Source organism: Triticum urartu, chromosome 2A (genome assembly GCF_056163025.1).
Source record: "Triticum urartu cultivar PI428250 chromosome 2A, HENAU_Tu73, whole genome shotgun sequence".
Lineage (NCBI taxonomy): Eukaryota > Viridiplantae > Streptophyta > Magnoliopsida > Poales > Poaceae > Triticum > Triticum urartu.
Genome location: NC_141874.1, coordinates 507,137,161 through 507,143,763, shown reverse-complemented (window position 1 = coordinate 507,143,763; position 6,603 = coordinate 507,137,161). Strand labels below are relative to the sequence as shown.

Genomic DNA, 6,603 nt, shown 5'->3' with positions numbered 1-6,603 from the left:
AATATGTATGATTGATTGGTGTGGAAGGAATAATCTTTATACGATCGTGTGATATGGAAGTAATAAAATCAACAGACTGCATAATAAAGGTCCATATCACAAGTGGAAATATAAAGTGACATTCTTTCGCATTAGGATTTCGTGCATCCAACCATAAAAGCGCATGACAACCTCTGCTTCCCTCTGTGAAGGGCCTATCTTTTACTTTTATCTCCTATACTGCAAAAGAGTCAAGGTGATCTTCACCCTTCCTTTTTACATTTTATCCTTTGGCAAGCACAATATGTTGGAAAGATCCTGGTATATATGGCTAATTGGATGTGGGTTTTCATGAACTATTACTGTTGACATTACCCTTGAGGTAAAACGTTGGGAGGCAAAAACTATAAGCCCCTATCTTTCTCTGTGTCCGATTAAAACTCCATACCCATAAGTATTGCGTGAGTGTCAGCAATTGTGAAAGACTATATGATAGTTGAGTATGTGGACTTGCTGAAAAGCTCTTATACATTGACTCTTTCCTATGTTATGATAAATTGCAATTGCTTCAATGACTGGTATGAAGTTTACGATTCATACTTGATATTGTGATTGAATTATTACTCTAGCATAAGATATCATATGACAAGAATTATATAAGTTGCTGCTCTAAGAATGATCATGATGCCCTCATGTCTGTATTTTATTTTTATCGACACCTTCATCTCTAAACATGTGGACATATTTTTCGATTTCGGCTTTTCGCTTGAGGACAAGCGAGGTCTAAGCTTGGGGGAGTTGATACGTCCATTTTGCATCATGCTTTTATATCAATATTTATTGCATTATGGGCTGTTATTACACATTATGTCACAATACTTATGCCTATTCTCTCTTATTTTACAAGGTTTACATAAAGAGGGAGAATGCCTGCAGTTGGGATTCTGGCTGGAAAAGGAGCAAACATTAGAGACCTATTCTGCACAGCTCCAAAAGTCCTGAAACTTCACGGACGATGTTTTCCAAATATATAAAAAACATTGAGCGCAAGAACTTCACCAGGGGGGCCACACCCTGCCCACGATGGTGGGGGCGCGCCACCTACCTCATGGGCCCCCTGGTGGCCATCCGGTGACCATCTTCTGCTATATGGACTCTTTCGATGGAAAAAAAATCATGAGCCATCTTCTCAAACGAAACTCCACCGCCGAGAGGTGGAACCTTGGCGGAACCAATCTAGGGTTCTGGTGGGGCTGTTCTGCCGGGGAAACTTCCCTCCCGGAGGGGCAAATCATCGCCATCGTTATCACCAACACTACACCACAACACGGTTGTAAGGGCAGGAAAACTGCCAGGATAAGGCACTTAGAAGGGCAGTCTGACTGCCGGGAATGTTTTTCTCCCGGCAGATGGAACTGCCACGAGAACGGCTGCCGGGGATTGTAGTTCCCGGCAGATAGGGATGTGCCGGCAGTTTTTATGCCATCATGTTCAAACTTCTCCCAGCAGATATTTTTTGCCAGCAATCAATAGGTTTCCTGGCAGATGATGGGCCAGTGGTGCCAAGTATCCCAATTAATAAGGCTATTACACTCTGGTGTTACATTTATTTCACATTTACATACACACCCCGATTCGAAAGATGACACATCCATTCAAATAAAGCAAAAAGATTATGCAGATGCACATCGCATATATATTATAAAGTCTGATCATCAAATATTTTACAATGTAAGCAATTCATTGATTACACATGAAGACTTCCCTCATAATTTAGCATCTGTAGTTTCTAGAAACTTGAGCAGTACAAGATGAAACAAACACAAAGAGTAAAGCCTGTAACTTCTGTGTGAACTCAGGGCATATGGTTAAGGCAAGGTATCTTGACGAATCTTACAGGAACATTTTCAACCTGGACAGGAAAAGTCCAAATGTCAAGTCAGGTAGTATTAGAAAACATTATATCCATTACATTTATTACGATACTCTGAATCTACAAAAGTGCACCACCCCAACTTTTAGAAGAAAACGGCTACATCATCAAGAAAATTTCTCGACAAATTTCCCATCAAGGCATCAAGTGAATATTCGATTTAATAAGAAGCTAAAAAATGTCCGCAGTTTCAAGCCTGGGCACATGAATTAAGCACATCTAGTTGCCCTTCCTGGAAAGCATGACAACAGTTTCAGGTCTGGACAAATAATTAAACCCATAATGGCATGGTGAGATTGCCTCTGATATTAAGTTCAGTTTTCTGAAAGTGAAGAATCATCGAAATCTGTTTGAAAAAACTGCACATAAGACAAAATAGGAACAATGTTCGAGAAAAAGGAAGTGTGATCCACAACCTGTATCAATTTTTGACATCGTAGGATCTAGTATTTTTGTATGAGCACACAAAGGCAACTAGTACAGCAAATAAAATTCAAACGTTTTTCCAGCATTAACTGACAAGTATAGAAACTAAAATGTTTGGTGTTAGGTTTAACTCAAAAGAACATACATAGCTTTCTTACAGGCATATATCATGATATTCAGGTATGAGCTTCGGAGATGTCAAAGGAAATACAAGGACATTTTCAATGCTACTTTATATAGAGAGAAAAAGACATGTCGGACACAAGAGAACCGTACAAAATACCTCTTTCACCAATCAGATCATAAAGTAGTATCATGATTCCTGAAGAACACACACCAATATGCAAATTAGATTGCAAGTAAAGATCAACCTGTAACCATTGAAGTGATAGATACAGAAAATTAATCAAGAAATTAAAATGTTTAGTAGATACAACTCTACTGCAGATTAAAAGTTTACTTCTCAAATAATGATATAGATCTGTACCGAAGTGTAGTATCTTCGACGTTCAATCTTACAACATTGTAAGAGCAGTATACTGTAAGTTTAAAAGCTAAATAATGTCCAGACTTTCATCTTACAACACCGTTATGTATGGCCTTGTTAGAGTGTAAGAACTAGACAAGACATTCAGGATGTTTTGTCAGATGGAAATGGTACGGCCTTGCTCCAGTTTACGCAGCAATACAATAGCCTTCCCAATTTTGTGAAAAATTGAATTAATGAGGAAAGCTCTGTAGAACGTACAATAAAATAAACTAAATAACCATCATAAATTCACATTGTTGGCTGCTACACACTGTCAGTTGAAGACAACAGACAAGAGCTCAAAATTCACCGAAGGCCGCTTATCTAGTTCACTATAATTAGAATCCACCATTATAAGTTGGTACAATTTATATTAAAACTTTGACATCTTTGTAATGGAGCTTGTTACTTGTAAAGCTCTTATCATTATTGAGCTTGTTATTTGATTATAATTTGACATATTGTATACGAGCTTGTTGTTTATACTTTGATATCTAGTTAAGCAAAGAACAGCAAACACTTCGACATATAGTTTATTCACGTGAGATCCAACGCCATGAAACTAAGTTGTTAAATAATCACTAGCAAGAGGCCCATGCGTTGCATGGAACATCAAGATGCATTTATACGAGCTGTTTATCTCGTGGGAGACAAAGATGAACGAGGGAAGTCCTTATCTGCAAATTTGGAGAGGGGTGCGGGTATCTTTTTGCAAAATTGTCATAGTTTGCTTTCTATCCGTCAGATATAGATCGGATGGTCTATATTGCGGGATGGCAGGCACACCATCATCACCAACTCGGTTTTTTATAAGAGTAGAGATATCATTTGCGCAAGGCCTATAAAAGAAGACCTTAATTAAGTAGGACATGAACCAGAATGATCAGAATATCTACACATACGTTTTGACTAGTACAGAATTAGCAAATATCCCAATTTCCTTCCATGCACAAGACTTCGAGTTAGCTACTCAGTCTGTCTCGATGGTGTCCCCTTTTATTTCATCATTCTTTTCTGAAAAACCTTATAAGTGGTTAGCTACTCAGTCTGTCTCAATGGTGTTAACTATGTACGCAGTTTCAGTTCAAATCAAAATGGAACCTAAGAGTGGCCCCTGTTTTTCTAAAATGAACCAAAACATTGGGGCTTTAGAACAACAGAAAATAACATACTTTACATATGTTATTACCTTAATTTAGGTTCGGTTTAAATGTCCCGATGCTCCAATTTCTCCCTTGGATTGAAGATCTAACACAAGGTTACCTTTCTTGTATTGACACTGAAACTGAAAACAATTTAACACATCAATATGCCTTGTTGAACATTATTTATCTAGTTTCATTAAGCCTAGCACATTAAGAATAAATTTCTATACTTCATATGTGTGCAACTCTCCTGTTCCTAAAAAAACTCCCATGTCAGGATAATCTTCCTAGTACAACAGTTTGCTGCATTTCCTTGAAAGATTAAATACCAACCATCACTATGAAGTTTCAGAGATGAACACAAAATCCTTAATTTGGTTTGTTATAAACAATAACCGAAGGATATAAGCATAAACACAGCAGTCAGTTAACATATGCTAAATAATAACGGGAGAGGGATAAGTGATATTCAGATTCTTCCATGCTTGTCAAATTCGAAGGGATAAGTGAATGTACCAAAGACTGTAATTCGTACAGTAGGCATGTCAACTGAAAACAGAAATAGATGAGTATGGCAGGTAGGAAACATCAATTTTATCCTTCCGTAGATCACAGGAAGCAAATATTAGTTGGGCTCATATGACCAGCAACATGGAGAGACAACATAACCCTTACGACTGCTCAACCATGGGAGGCGGAACCTTGCTCAATTTTCCTTCGCATCTGCGAGTCGCTTGGGTATCCTACAAGCCGAGAATACAATGTTGGCAGCCATGTGCTACAGCGAGGGCGGATGGGGAAGAGGCCAAGACTGCTGTACGGGGAGGTAAGACAGCCAAATCAAAACTAAACCTAACTGGATTACCTCGTTTCATGCCAGATCTGGTGGAAGTTAGACGTCATCCTTGTGGACAACCTCACTCGAACAGATCCTTCCGCTGAAACATTTGAGCAACTCGAGCCTAGAGGAGCCTGGCGGAGGACGCGTGTAGGAGGCTTGGCTGCTTGGGCGTTGCTGGAGGTCCGGCGAATGGTGGTCGGGGCGGCGGAGGGTGCTCGGCGCCATGGTCCGGGAGGAGTGGCACTAGGTGTGGCGGATGGTGGTCGGCGCGTGGTCGGGGAGGAAGCTGGCACTGGAGTGTGGCGGAGGGCGGTCGGCAGCCGCGCAGGGTGGGGGGCGGCGGCGGCGGTGTGTGCTCGGGGAGGAGGCTAGGTCAGGGTGGTCGATTTGGGGATTTTGGTCTGAGTTGGAGTTTGGGGATTTTGCTTATTTGGAGCGAAAATTTTCGCATCTCGCGCGCTCTCCCGTGCTAATCCTGCGCCAATACGTATTATATTGGTTTAGCCTCACAAATAGTCCCCGGCAGATAATATGCCATTGTTGATGCTCAAAAAAAAGATAATATGCCATTGTTTAGGTGTGCCGGCAGATATTGTGTCCTTGAAAATGAGTATCTGTGCCGGCAGTTTGAATGCCCTTATTGTTTGAGTTCTACCCGCAGTTTATTTGTCATTGGATACTTCTGCCGGCAGTAGAATAATCCCTGGCAGATGATTTGCCTTTATGATGATATTTCTCCCGGCAGTTAATTGCCCCCAATCAAGGGTTGTGGTGTAGTGCAATGCTCCTCTCATCGGGAGAGGGCAATCACCATCAACATCTTCATCAGCACCATCTCATCTCAAAACCCTAGTTCATCTCTTTTATCCAAATCTTGTCTCCAAGTCCGGGATTGGTGCTAGTAGGTTGCTAGTAGTGTTAATTACTCCTTGTAGTTGATGCTAGTTGGTTTAATTGGTGGAAGATCATATGTTCAGATCCTATGTGCATATTAATACGCCTCTGATTATGAACATGTTTATGCTTTGTGAGTAGTTACTTTTGTTCCTGAGGACATGGGAGAAGTCTTACTATTAGTAGTCATGTGAATTTGGTATTCGTTTGATATTTTGATGAGATGTATGTTGTCTCTCCTCTAGTGGTGTTATGTGAACGTCGACTACATGACACTTCACCATTGTTTGGGCCTAGAGGAAGGCATTGGGAAGTAATAAGTAGATGATGGGTTGCTAGAGTGACAGAAGCTTAAACCCTAGTTTATGCGTTGCTTCGTAAGGGGCTGATTTGGATCCATATGTTTCATGCTATGGTTAGGTCTACCTTAATACTTTTGTTGTATTTGCGGATACTTGCAATAGAGGTTAATCATAAGTGGGATGCTTGTCCAAGTAATTGCAGCACCCAAGTACCGGTCCACCCACATACCAAATTATCAAAGTACCGAACGCAAATCATATGAGCGTGATGAAAACTAACTTGACGATATTCCCATGTGTCCTCGGGAGCGCTTTACATCATATAAGAATTTGTCCAGGCTTGTCCTTTGCTACAAAAGGATGGGCCACCTTGCCGCACTTTATTTACTTTTGTTACTTGTTGCTTGTTACAAATTATCCTATCACAAAACTATCTGTTACCACTTATTTCAGTACTTGGAGAGAATACCTTGCTAGAAACCGCTTATCATTTCCTTCTGCTCCTCGTTGGGTTCGACACTCTTACTTATCGAAAGGACTACGATAGATCCCCT

General features: G+C 40.5%; 1 long non-coding RNA gene across 3 annotated transcripts; it reads right to left on the bottom strand.

Moving 5' to 3' along the window:
• Positions 1–1,639: 1,639 nt before the first annotated feature.
• Positions 1,640–5,324, bottom strand: LOC125538284 (uncharacterized). 3 transcript variants are annotated; one of them, XR_007296283.2, is made up of 3 exons: positions 4,057–5,322; positions 2,622–2,709; positions 1,640–1,891 (listed from the first exon to the last, which is right to left on the bottom strand). It is a non-coding gene; the product is annotated as an uncharacterized LOC125538284 (long non-coding RNA). The 3 variants fall into 3 exon arrangements; XR_015616807.1 differs by having other exon boundaries at positions 2,622–2,660; XR_015616806.1 differs by having other exon boundaries at positions 2,622–5,324.
• Between the last annotated feature and the right edge of the window lie 1,279 nt (positions 5,325–6,603).